Source organism: Procambarus clarkii, chromosome 57, assembly GCF_040958095.1.
Source record: "Procambarus clarkii isolate CNS0578487 chromosome 57, FALCON_Pclarkii_2.0, whole genome shotgun sequence".
Taxonomy (NCBI): Eukaryota; Metazoa; Arthropoda; class Malacostraca; order Decapoda; family Cambaridae; genus Procambarus; species Procambarus clarkii.
This window is the reverse complement of record NC_091206.1, coordinates 32,919,701-32,928,130: the sequence shown is the minus strand read 5'-3', so window position 1 is coordinate 32,928,130 and position 8,430 is coordinate 32,919,701. Positions and strand designations below refer to the sequence as shown.

General features: G+C 35.0%; 1 long non-coding RNA gene across 1 annotated transcript in view; it reads right to left on the bottom strand.

The window, feature by feature from the left end:
- LOC138353292 (uncharacterized) overlaps positions 1-579 on the bottom strand; it is a 9,359-nt gene extending 8,780 nt beyond the window's left edge. Inside the window, exon 1 of the long non-coding RNA XR_011223110.1 lies at positions 498-579. This is a non-coding gene — a long non-coding RNA (uncharacterized lncRNA). The remainder of the gene's footprint in view (positions 1-497) is intronic.
- Between the last annotated feature and the right edge of the window lie 7,851 nt (positions 580-8,430).

The following is an 8,430-nucleotide window of genomic DNA, read 5'->3' as shown; positions in this document are numbered from 1 at the left end:
GAAGAGGTAAACTAGGATAAGCAAGGCTGTGCAAGCACTATGCACAGCTAAAATGAACTATGCTAAGATGGTTTAAGCTGGGCTAGGTTAGGATAAGCTGAGTCATGCAGGGCCCCGATTGACCAGTGGAGTCTAATGGTCTAACCTTCTAGCTAGTTTGCTGACCTAAGAGTGTAAATGCCTAGCCCCTAACCTGAGATATATACAAGAGTTGTTACATTCTTGTACAGCCACTAGTATGAGTAGCGTCTCGGGCAGGTCCCTGGAATACGATCCCCGTCGCGAAGAATAGTTTTTTCATCCAAGTACACATTTTACTGTTGCGTTAAACAGAGGCTACAGTTAAGGAATTGCGCCCAGTAAATCCTCCCCGGCCAGGATACGAACCCATGACATAGCGCTCGCGGAACGCCAGGCGAGTGTCCTACCACTACACCACCTGCTGCAATATTATTATAAAAGAAATATTACTTATTATAATCGTAAATACTAAATACCTGTTGTGCTGATTTAGGGGCGACGACGATCGTGGGATCGGATGCGAGCCACAGGTGGCCTACACCATGCTTTCTAAGGCGTCCCTCTCATAACAAAAACAAATCCGTGCATTCATACACAAACAGAGATCCCGTGGTTATGCGAATACTTGCAATTCTTTTACTTTAAATAATAACAATTAGATTAATAATAATTAACATAATTTTTACTCAAGATTCACAAACATCATTAATACTATTTAAAAAAAAATTGATAAGACATCTAAAAACAGATATACAGACTTTGTGTGATATTTATTTCAACATTATATATTAATAGAATGTTGTAACTATTATTTTTAAATATTAGGTAGTTTCCAGCTACGTATATCGCATATAAACGTTGCAAAAAGATTTTAGACTGAATTAACACATTACACATTTATGGAGTAATTAACAACAAAACAATCTTTATTTTCATTGCAGAACATATATCAGAGCATACTAGTGACTCATACATTTAAAATAGTGTGATTTTTAAACAATTCGGTTGTAAACCCGCAGAACCGCCTACCCTCCAAAGACGTAACATAAGAAATGGTATATAATTCATTATTTTAAATTACATATATAATCATTAATAATTTTCGGTAGCTATCGAGGTTCTCCATAGGTAAATTCCTGTACTCTAACAAGATGCTACTTGCTGTTTAAATTCTTGGAAAATCGTAATGACCAGCGACATAAAATATAACAATGAAATAGTAGCTGGTAACTGTAGGCGAACGAAAAATTAAATTCCAAATTGATTAGATGTTTTCCTAAATATAAAGATCGACCTGAAGGAATTTTATGAATTATGGACTAATTAATCAAAAAAATAGGTAATTTTACTTGAAGAACAGATACCAGAGAATAGTTAGTGAGTACATTTATATTGTATAATGGGAGAAAGCCCCTGGTAGCCGTGAATTAAAATAACCACCTACATTAATTGATAACTAGGAAATTGTATCTGGAAACTTTATCTGAACGAAAACACAATACCAATTTGTTTAGATGTTTTTCTTAATATAAAGATCAACAGTAAGGAATCTTATTCATTATGGACAAATTAACAAAAAAAAATGACAATTTTCATTGAGGACCATATATTAGAGCATACTTAGTCAATTATATATTAAAAGTATTGTGTATTTTGAACCATTGGGGTTGTAAACAAACAGAACGGCCTACCCGAAAAGTCGTAACATAAAATGTTGCATATGTTTGCTAATTTGTTATTTGATAAATGATTATTATTAATTTACGACAACTATAGAGGTCTCCCATTAGTTAAATTACTGTAGTCTGACTAAATGCTACTACAAAACCTATATAAATCCTGGGAAAGTCACAGTGACCAGCGACATTAAAGCATAGAGGGTTAAATAGTAACAGGCAACTGTCGGCGAACGAAAAATTCATTTCCAAATTTATTAGATGTTTTCCTAAATATAAAGATCGATAGGCTGGAATTTTCTGGATTATGGCCTAATTAAGGCAAAAAAATATATATTTTTACTTGAAGAACAAATATCAGAGCATAGTCAGTGAGTTATAGAATAATAAGAGTGTGGTATTTCATTGTATAACAAGAGATAGTCCATGGAAGCGATAATAGACGTAGTTTTACACAAAATAACGTCCAAAAACAGCCGTAGAGTCAAACGGCAAATGTTGACGTTCTTTTTAAGAGGACAGGTTGGGACAGCTATTGTGGTGAAATAACTTAACTATAAATGAACTAAATAATAAACAAACCAAACAACAAACAACTCGTTACCAATAGGAAACACCATGTGCTTCAAGCTGTGCGATTCCAGCAGTTTAGGATACCCATAGACCTTTGCATGATCTATTAAAACAGTATAAACATTGAGATACACTTTAAAGTAAACTAAGCGTGCCAAACCTTAGAAAAACCGTAGTTAAGTTGAGTGTGTGGCCACACCGAAGGCACTCCAGCAAAGGAGCCAGAAGACACCATTATGCAAAATCAACACCACCTCATTAGTTAATTCCATAAAAATACAGTACTAAGCTCACTGCAAGAGCTACATAAGCCTTAACAATGATCTACTAGATGATGAAAGACTTTGAGCACCCGGATTCCTATATTGTATATTATAATATACATTATAATATATGTTATGGGAACAGTTCGTGATAATTATTTTTGTCAGGGATCATTGTTAAGATGTTTCACTAATTGATCTATTTCAGGAACTCGGACATAACACAGGCTTTTTAGCCAACCTCAGTAAGTCAATTACTTGCCACATAATTAACTATAACTAACTAGGTTAACCAATGTTTAGCAAATAAATATTTGAAATATAGTGCAATGGTTTAGAGATAAATAGAAATATACATTTTGCGATAGATCAATTCACAACGATAAAATATTATGTCTTGTCATTGTTGATAATATCATTCATGTGTACAAAATACCAGAATTAAAAATAAAAGCTAAAACTAATATTTTATATTAATTATCAGTGCATGCTGTGTTATACATATATATTTAATTTTACCATAAAGTACTGAAATTTATTTCATCCGGCAGGTAAAATGAAGGCAGCACAATTCCTGCTGCGTCTCCCTAAATGTGAGCCACCTAGAGAACACTGAAACATCCCATACAGTCCACTATAGCACGAAGACGACTGCAGTTTACTTAGTGGCAACTGGATATGATTACTATCACTCTAAACAGCTAAAATGTTGCTATCGTTCTTTTTATTTACTAATACATCTTTTAATTTTAATCATTCTTAGGAAATCAAATAAAATCTATAAACCTAACATTTAGTGAAATTCAAGAAATCACCAACATCATAGAATTTTCAGTTATTATTTCTTGCATAAAATTACATACAAGAGTACAGAGCTTGGCAGACCTTTTGCAGGAAGACTACCCTGTCCTCCTTATACATTTCAGAGAATGACGGGGTGTGCGGAACCAGTCATATTTTAGCAGATAACACTGTCATGTCGGATCCAGACCAGAGACAATCGCAGCGCATCTAAAGACTCACCCACCTTACAGTCACTCACCCTGTCCTCGCCACTACACTCGAAGTTGAGGTCTATGCCACTCCACTACCTCTTTTGCTATAGTAAGTCATCAAAGACCACTTACCCATGTTTGTGTTAATAATTGTTAATTGAATTGGAACAGAAATTACCAGAACTGAAATTGAGCATTGACTGAAGAGTAAATCGATCTTACAGGCTCAAAAACTGCAATTAATCAGCAGTTCATCCCTGCACATCTATAACAATACTGAATTTGTGTACTGAGATTATAGGTTGATATTTATGGGCGCTCGTGAGTGAGGGATGTGATAGATTTTCCTGTCACTACAGAGGGAATTGATTTGATACATTATCTTGTAATCTATGGACATATGCAATGTCCAAATGTGATATCTTTTCTGAGGTGCTGAGCCACGAAAGACATTGTCTTCTCATAACAATGTAAGGAAAATAGATTTTCTACAAATACAGTTGGCATAAAGATCCTTATTTGCTCAAGAAGAAGATTTGTAGAGGCAACATTTTGTCAAAGGTAAATAACCTAAAATCCAAGTTAATTGCCATCCAGAAAAGAACAAGTTAAGTTCATCCATTGAGCCTGAATATTCCTTAAAGAAACTTGCTTTTCATTTAAGAAAATTGTATAAATAAACAAATTATAATATATTTATGATATTAGTTCCCTTCGGGAATCTAATTTTCAAAATAAAAAGGAAAACCAGAGATAAAGCAAACATCTTGTAAAAACTCTTCTTTACTTTTAAGTCAAAGCCATGACGTTTCAAATACGACCTTATTCATCTGCATATCTAAAAGAAACAGAAGTCACAATAAAATAAATAGCAAAACAATGTGACTTAAACTTGGTACATTTTTCTTTTTCTTTGTTTTGCGCCCTTATAAGCATTGTATATTGAGAGACACCATATTTGGTGTCCATAATGGTAGTTTGTCACCATAGGTTTTGTGAAATATTTCACACATAAAGTGAATTGCATTGTTTGATGCCATATGTGAAGTGTGTTTTGGGACACTATATGAATTGTGTAACGCCTTAAGTTGTGTACTATATGTTCAATAAGTGACATAGTGTGATGTATTCAATATGTGACATATTGTGATGTGTTCAATATGTGACGTAGTGTGATGTGTCATAAATGTGGAGTACTGAGTGATACCATGAATGTATTATGATGTGTGTGTCATTCCACGTGTTCCGCAATATGTGATACCTGAACAATTAAGTAATTTTCTTCCTTATATACATAGTGAACTATGTAGCAAAATATATGTAATGTGTTGCGCCACTATATGATTATTATTTTGAGAGCATATTTCATTTATATAATCTTACAATAAATATTGAACATTTAATTGTTTCTTAGGCAGGCTGGGAAACTTAGGCATCCTTAGTGCAATGTATTGTACTATAAAATAACAATATTCTATTTCGTTACAACATAAGTGTGGTGTGTTGTGTGATTTGAGTGCTATATAGTGTTGGGATGCATAAGTGAGACTCTTACCTGAATAATCTGTAGCGTTGATGTCTGCTCCAGCGTCGAGGAGGACCTTCACAGTGTAATTACCTAAGGGTAGTTACAGGATGAGAGCTACACTCGTGGTGTCCCATCTTCCCAGCACTCTTTGTCATATAACGCTTTGAAACTACTGACGGTCTTGGCCTCAACCACCTTCTCACCTAACTTGTTCCAACCGTCTACCACTCTGTTTGCGAAAGTGAATTTTCTTATATTTCTTCGGCATCTGTGTTTAGCTAGTTTAAATCTATGACTTCTTGTTCTTAAAGTTCCAGGTCTCAGGATATCTTCCCTATCGATTTTATCAATTCCTGTTACTATTTTGTATGTAGTGATCATATCACCTCTTTTTCTTCTGTCTTCTAGTTTTGGCATATTTAATGCCTCTAACCTCTCCTCGTAACTCTTGCCCTTCAGTTCTGGGAGCCACTTAGTAGCATATCTTTGCACCTTTTTCAGTTTGTTGATGTGCTTCTTAAGATATGAGCACCACACAACTGCTGCATATTCTAGCTTTGGCCTAACAAAAGTCGTGAACAATTTCTTTAGTATATCGCCATCCATGTATTTAAAAGCAATTCTGAAGTTAGAAAGTGTTGCAAAGGCTCCTCGCACAGTATTCTTTATGTGGTCCTCAGGTGATAGTTTTCTATCAAGAACCACCCCTAGATTTCTTTCTTTATCAGAAATCTTTAAAGATTTCTCACATAATATATAAGTTGTGTGAGTCTATGTTCTCCTATTCCACATTCCATAACATGGCATTTATTAACATTAAATTCCATTTGCCAAGTGGTGCTCCATATACTTATTTTGTCCATGTCATCTTGAAGGGCATGACAATCATCTAAGTTTCTTATCCTTCCTATTATCTTAGCATCATCAGCAAACATGTTCATATAATTCTGTATACCAACTGGTAGATCATTTATGTAGACAAAAAACATCACTGGTGCAAGAACTGAACCCTGTGGTACTCCACTTGGGACATTTCTCCAGTCCGATACATTGCCTCTGATAACTGCCCTCATTTTTCTATCAGTCAGAAAATTTTTCATCCATGTTAGAAGCTTTCCTGTCACCCCTCCAATATTTTCCAGTTTCCAGAACAACCTCTTATATGGAACTCTGTCGAAAACCTTTTTTAGGTCCAGATAGATGCAGTCAACCCAACCATCTCTTTCCTGTAATAGCTCTGTTGCTCCATCCATAGAAACTGAGTAAATTCGATACACAGCATCTTCCAGATCGAAAACCATACTGTCTGTCTGATATTATATCATTTCTCTCTTGGTGTTCTACCCATTTAGTTTTAATTATTTTCTCCAATATTTTCACTATTACACTTGTCAATGATACCAGTCTATAATTAAGGGGGTCTTCCCTGTTTCCACTTTTGTAGATTGGAACTATGTTAGCCTTTTTCCACACATCAGCTACAACTCCTGTAAACAGGTTTGCCTGAAAAATTAGTTGAAGTGGAATGCTGAGCTCAGGTGCACGTTTTCTCAGAACCCATGGTGAAACTCCATCTGGACTAACTGCTTTGTTCTTATTTAACTCCTTGAGCAATTTTTCCACTTCGTCTCTAGACACCTCTATGTTGTTCTCTGGAATTCTTATTGTATCTGGTTCCCTGAAAATTTCATTTTGTACAAACACACTTTGGAACTTTTCGTTTAATGTTTCACACATATCCTTTTCATTTTCCGTGAATCTATTTCCCATTTTCAACCTCTGAATATTATCCTTTACCTGCAATTTGTTGTTTATGAATTTATAGAATAGACCTGGTTCTGTTTTACATTTGTCTGCAATCCCTTTTTCAAAATTTCTTTCTGCCTCTCTCCTCACTGCCGTGTAGTTGTTTCTCGCATCTTTGTATCGTTTTGGGTTGTATCGCTCTGTTTGGGGGTTTGGCCTCTTCCTGTATTGATTCCATTTTTGTGTCTTTTGTTCTCTGGCCCTCTCGCAATTTCTGGTGAACCAATCCTGTTTCCTAGTTCTGCATCTTTGTTTTGGTATAACTTTTTTTGTGCCTTTATCATATATTTGACAAAACTTCACATACATCTCATTCACTTCCTTGCCTAACAATAAATCTGTCCAATTATACTCACTAAAATTTTTTCTAAGGTTGCCATAATGTCCTCTCCTAAAGTCAGGTTTTTCAATTGCATCAACCTTCATATTGCATATTCATACACATGGTCACGACAACACGCACGTGTTGTCGTGACCACGTGCGACTGCCCTGTGAAGGGGTGTCTCGCCTGTCAACAGACACCACAATTGTTATTATGAATAATTATATTATGAATAATTATAATTTTATGAAACCATCCCGATTCCAGAGGTTTCTATAAATTGTTAAAATAAACCATCCTTGATTAACTACACCACGGCAGTCTCCGTGGTGTAGTGGTAAGACACTCGCCTGGCGTTCCGCGAGCGCTATGTCATGGGTTCGTATCCTGGCCAGGGGAGGATTTACTGGGCGCAATTCCTTAACTGTAGCCTCTGTTTAACGTAACAGTAAAATGTGTACTTGGATGAAAAAACGATTCTTCGCAGCAGGGGATCGAATTCCATGGACCATAGGATTAAGGACTTGCCCGAAACGATACGCGTACTAGTGGCTGTACAAGAATGTAACAACTCTTGTATATATCACAAAAAAAAAAAAAACTTTTATACTATTTAAATGGAATACCAACTCTAAATATTATGCAAATCGATTTTCCATTGTAAGAATAATAGACGATAACCATGTTAAATAGTGATCAGAATAGATCACCATTGAAGATATCCAACATACCAACGGTTATTATTTGATAACTTATTGCTTGTAACGAGAGAGAGCCAGTTGTGGTATTATTATGTAAATCAATTAAAAACTTTATTTGAAAAAGTACAGTACATTATAACATAAGAATAAACAGTAACAGAACAGCAAGTAGATATTGTCATTACCAGGATCAGGAACTTAACTAGTAACAACTTATACAAATATTTTCAATGCTGGCAAGACTAAACAGATGTATAGCAATTTAAATTCAATATTATATTTTAGGCATAAATTGATTGACAGTTATCTAAAAATTTGAAAGACGATATATTGTAAAGATAATATGTATTTCACATATGTAAGGTAGTGAGGTAATTTGTCATAGAACTAATATAAACTAATCATACCATGACATTAAATATATTAGCACACCCTCAGTATTTAACATCAACACATTCTGTGCCTATCCTGCCTCAAAATCACCCCAAATGCACAGCTCTAATAGCCTCGGTTTGACTTTAGTTGGACTTAAAATGTCTGCCAG